Source organism: Balaenoptera physalus, assembly GCF_965194825.1.
Source record: "Balaenoptera physalus genome assembly, contig: HAP1_SCAFFOLD_811, whole genome shotgun sequence".
In the NCBI taxonomy this organism is placed as follows: Eukaryota; Metazoa; Chordata; class Mammalia; order Artiodactyla; family Balaenopteridae; genus Balaenoptera; species Balaenoptera physalus.
Window position 1 is genome coordinate 58514 of NW_028125969.1, and position 5542 is coordinate 64055.

A 5542-nucleotide genomic window follows, 5' to 3' on the forward strand; every position below is an offset into this window, starting at 1 on the left:
AGGAAGAAAGAAAGAAAAGATACACGCACCCCAATGTTCATTGCAGCACTATTTACAGTAGCCAAGACATGGAAGCTACCTAAATGTCCACTGATGGATGAATGGATAAAGAAGATGTGGTACATATATACAATGGAATATTATTCAGCCATAAAAAGAATGAAATAATGCTATTTGCAGCAACGTGGATGGACCTAGAGATGATCATACTAAGTGAAGTAAGTCAGAAGAGAAAGACAAATATCATATGATCTCACTTATATGTGAAATCTAAAATACGACACAAATGAACTCGTCCACAAAACAAAAACAGACTCACAGACATAGAGAACAGACTTGTGGTTGCCAAGGGGGAGAAACAGTGAGGGAGGGTTGGATTGGGAGTTTGGGGTTAGCAGATGCAAACTATTAAATATAGGATGGATAAACTACAACGTCCTACTGTCTAGCACAGGGAACTATATTCAGTATCCTGTGATAAGCCATAACGGAAAAGAAAAAAGTTTTATTTATAGGTTCCATCCCTAACTGAGCTGGCCCATCCCCTCCCATGGTTCTAAGTGCAGCCCGAGGCTGCAGACTTCCCACCGTGGTCTTCAGCTCCAGAGCAAGCCACCTGCAAACCACCCACATCTTCCCAGGGGCTGGCAACTCTCCTTTGCTACTGATGCCAAGACACATCCAGATAGCAAAAATGTGACCATGAAAAGAAACTCAGGCATGTTCAAATCAGGGAAATAACATTCTTAGCTCTGTTCAGTACTCGCTTAATTTTAGAGCTTAGAGTTACAAAAAAGTTGCAAAGATCTGTACAGAGTGTACAGAGTGCCGTGGACCCTGACCCAGTACCCCTATTTCCAACTCGTTAGTACCTTAGTACGACATGTTTATCCAACTAAGGAACCAAGATGGATACATTGTTATTAACTAAAGTCCAAACTTTATTAGCATTTCCCTAGTGTTCCCCTAACATCCTTTTTCTGTCCCAGTCTCCTCTGGGCTGTGACATTTCTCAGACGTCGCTGGGTTTTGATACCTTGAAAGTTTTGAGGAGGACTGGTCAGGTATTTTGTCCCTCAATTTGTTTGTCTGTTTGTTTTCGGATGTTTTCTTATGGTTGGTCTGGAGTTATGGGGTTTGGGGCGGAAGACCCAGACAGAGATAAAAATGCCATTTTCCTCAGGTCACATCAAGGATACACACCATCAACGGGACTTATGACAAACGATTTTACCCTTGATCACCTGGCCAGTATCGTCTTTTTTTTCTTGCTGCGTTGGGTCGTCGTTGCGTGTGGGCTTCTGTAGTTGTGGCACGGGGGCTCAGTAGTTCTGGCTCCCAGGATCTAGAGTGCAGGCTCAGTAGTTGTGGCCCACGGGCTTAGTTGATCTGCAGCACCTGGGATCTTCCCGGACCAGGGCTTGAACCTGTGTCCCCTGCATTGGCAGGCGGATTCTTTTCTTTTCTTTTTTTCTTTTGCAACCAAAACTTTAATCCCAAGGATTCTCACAAAACATATTACAAATGACAGCATGAAAAAAAAAAATTGCACAGTAACTCAAAGTTCAGCTCTACAATATACTCTTAATCTGGCAGGACATTGGTATCTTGATAATCTCAAATTTCCAAAGAATATTACAAAGAGCTATGTATTCATGTACAGCAAACACAGAGGGGACGTATGACCTAACTCAAAGGTAAACTAACTTCCTTGAAACTTCTTAGATTTTAAACTCCCTGGACAACCTCTTGTCCAGTGTGAAGACTAGTGGAATTTTTAAACCTCTAATCTAGGGTAAGGGTGCGGCTTTCATTTTTACCTGCTGGCTTGGATTCACAGCACCTTTTAAAGACTGCTTGCTTAACTACAGCTGCATACCATATCCCAGCTACAGAAAGTCTTTTCAATGTTTGCCAGTGTTGTTTCCATAATAGTAAACATCACACTTTAGGTGGGCAGGAGTTAGAGTTTCATTATCAGTCTAGGCAAGACCAAAAATTCAAAGCAAATTCAATTTTGCTTAAGGGAACATTGTAAGGTAACAATTCTTCATATTACATGCCTCATAGGATCCATTTCAAACCATAGAGAATGACACCTTTATGTGTCACTGTCCCAAGAGACAAACAAGTGTGAACAACTAAAACATTTAAAAAGTGCACCAAGCTTCGGAAGTCTCAAACAAAACTTGAATATTCTGTACATACTCCTGCCAAATGAAGTTATTGCCTGTACACCACTCCTCTTGCAAAGTGGTCTTCCATTTCCCTTTCATTTGACCTAGATCGGCTAGGAGACCTAGAGAAAGATCGGGATGGCTTGTGATTTCTCTCTTGGGACAGGGATCTCTCTCTTCTCCTATATCTAGAAAGGGACCTGCTCTGGCTGACGGAGAAGGCTCTCCATCTTGGAGATGTGTGGGAGGTGGAGGACTCCTCCTCCGATAATCATCTCGAGGGCGACGACCCCAAGAAGGAGGCGTCACGATTTCGACTTCTCTTTTCCCCATTCGACAGGTCCACTCTTACTCGGCAGCCACATAGTGTTCTCCCATCTAGTTCTCGGACAGCATCAGCTGCATCTCGGGGATCTTCACATTCAACAAGAGCGAAGCCAGGAGGGTTTTTAGCACCCCACACACTTCAGAGTGGTCCATAATAGCCTAAAGCTCGTTCCAATTCAGCCTTGTTACCACTGTTTCCAAGATTCCCTACATAAACTTTACAGTCCAATGGACAGGAATCACGATGCAAGACCCTCGTGGCTCCTGGGTTTCACGGGCCACAGGGTGGTCCCGGGCCTCTAGAATCTGGCAGCTGAATCTGCTTACACAAGCTATCCTGTGGGGATGCTTTCCCACCTATGTTCCAGCCCGGGGCCCTGCTGTCTTGGCCCAGCCTCCCGGGTGAGAGGGTGAACCCCAGCTCCCTGGAGCAGACACTCAGAGCCCTGGTGACCGGACTCACAGCTGACGGGGCTGGAGCAGCGGCTGGACATTTGTGGCCAGCCTGGTGGTGTTTGGCCCCGTCTGCAGTTCCAGTTCCAGCTGAGAAAGAGCCTCCCTGTGTTATTTTCTCCTGGTTGTGTAAGGATCCCCGGTGTCATTTGACAGAAGTGTAGATGGTGTGTTCTTTCTCTCTTTTCTCCCTGCTTCCTCTCCTCCCTCTATCCCTCCCTCTCTCCCTGTCCCTCTTTCCCTGTTCCACTCTCCCTCTCCCTCTTTCCCTCTCTTTCTCTCCATCTGTCTCTCCCTCTCTCCCTCCCTCTCTCCCTCTCCCTCTCTCTCTTTCCCCTCCCTCGCTCCCTCTCCCTTTCCCTCTTCCCTCTCCCTCTTCCCTCTCCCTCTTTCCCTCTCCCTCTCTTTCTCTCCATCTGTCTCTCCCTCTCTCCCTCCCTCTCTCCCTCTCCCTCTCTCTCTTTCCCCTCCCTCGCTCCCTCTCCCTTTCCCTCTTCCCTCTCCCTCTCTCCCTCTACCTCTTTCCTCTCCTTCTTTCATCTCCCTCTTCCCTCTCCTCTCTCCCTCTCTCCCTCCCTCTCCCTGTGCCTGTTTCCCTGTCCTTGTTTCCCTGTTCCGCTCTGCCTCTACCTCTTTCCCTCTCCCTCCCTCCCTCCTTCTCCCTCTCCCTCCACCTCCTTCCCTCTCTGGAGAGGGAAGGAGGTGGAGGGAGAGGGACAGAGAGCAGGAGAGGGAGGGGGAGAGGGAGAGAAAGGGGGGTAGAGGGAGAGAGTGATAGAGGGACGGAGGGAAAGACATCTCTCCCTCCGTCCCTCTATCCCTCTCTCCCTCCCTCTCTCCCTCTCCCTCCCTCCATCACTTTCCCTCCTTCTCACTCTCCCTCCCTCTTCCTCTCCCTCTCTCCCTCCCAGAGAAGGAGAGACAGAGGGAGAGGGAGAGGAGGGGAGAGAGGGACACGGAGAGGGAGGGAGGGAGGGAGACAGAGAGGGAAGCAGGCACCCTCTGTCCTTCTCCCTCTCCCTACCTCCTTCTCCGACTCCCCCTCTCCTTTGCTCCCTCCCTCTCCTCTTCCTCTGTCTCTCCCTCTCCCTCCCTCCCTCTAGGAAAGGAAGAGGAAGGGAGGGAGAGGGAGAGAGGCAGGTGGAAGGAGAGGGAGAGGGAGAGATGTCTTGCCCTCCTTCCCTCTCCCTCCCTCGCATTTTCCCTTCCTCTCTCCCTCCCTCTCCCTCTCCCTCCCTCTGTCTCTCCCTCTCCCTCTGTCTCTCCCTCTCCCTCCGTCTCTCCCGCTCCCTCACTCGCTCCCAGAGAGGGAGAGATGGAGGGAGAGGCAGAGACCAGAGAGACGGGGAGAGGGAGGGGGGAGAGAGGGAGAGGGAGAGGGAAGAGGCAGAGAGGGAGAGAAGGAGGAGAGAGGGAAAGAGAGGAAGGAAGAGACCTCTCTCTCTCTCCCTCTCTAATTCTCTCCCCTCTCTCTCTCCCTCTCTCCCTCTCCCTTGTCTCTGCCTGTCCCTACATCTCTCCATCTCTGGGAGGGAGTAAGGGAGATGGAGAGACGGAGGGAGAGGGAGAGCTGGAGGGACAGGGAGAGGGAGGAGAGGGAGCGAGGGAGAGGGATAGAGGGAGGGAGAGACGGATAGAGGGAGTGAGGGAGAGATATCTTTGTCTTTCCCTCCTTCCCTCTATCCCTCTATCCCACTCCCCCCTCTCTCTCCCTCACCCCCTCCTTCTCCTGCTCTCTGTCCTTCTCCTTGAAACTCCTTCCCTTCTCCCTCCTGGCCCTTTTAGGCCACTCAAGCAAGCAGGAAATGCAAATCAGCACTACAAAGAAGTCTCACTTCACAACGGTCAGAAGGGCCATCCTAAAAAAGTGTAAAAACCAGAAATGCAGGACAGGCCAAGTAGAAAAGGGAGCCTTGTTAGGCTGATGGGTGGGATGGAAATTGCCAACGGCCACTCTGGAGAAGAGTATGGGCTTTCCTAAAAGATCTAAAAAACACAGCTAGAGAGCATATGGCACTTCCACTCATGGGCGTATAAATTGGGAAAACTAAAAATCAACAAGACACAGGCACCCCAAAGTATAGGGCTGCTCTGCTTACAAGAACCTCCACTTCGGTACACCTTAGATATCCCAGGAAAGAGAAAAATGGATATAGAAGTTGCGGTACTTATGTACAATGGAATATCACTCAGCCATGAAATCAATGTCATAAGGCTAGTAGCAGCGTGATGAGTGGATTTAGGCACGAAGATTCTAAGTGAAATAAGTCAAAAGGAAAAAAACACCTTTCAAAAGATATCACTTATAGAGGAAATGTAAAAATCGCTACAGATAAACTGAATTACAAAACGGAACAAACTCACACATTTAGAAAACACACTAGGGCTGCTTAATGGGAAAGCTGAGGTGGGGTGATGCATAAAACAAGGGTATGAAATTAGCACAGATACCGTTCCATAAACCAAATATGTGATAGAGAAGACCTATTCCTTGCTCAATGAACTGGACTCAACACCCTCTATTCACTGCACAAGAATATATCTGACTAGTAAGAATCTTAAAACCTATGTACTGAAATCTCTAA

General features: G+C 48.6%; 1 pseudogene across 1 annotated transcript; it reads right to left on the bottom strand.

Moving 5' to 3' along the window:
• Positions 1-2223: 2223 nt before the first annotated feature.
• Positions 2224-2998, bottom strand: LOC309653669 (serine/arginine-rich splicing factor 3 pseudogene; annotated as a pseudogene). The gene is made up of 2 exons: positions 2959-2998; positions 2224-2768 (listed from the first exon to the last, which is right to left on the bottom strand). The product of its transcript is annotated as a serine/arginine-rich splicing factor 3 pseudogene (transcript).
• Positions 2999-5542: the final 2544 nt, after the last annotated feature.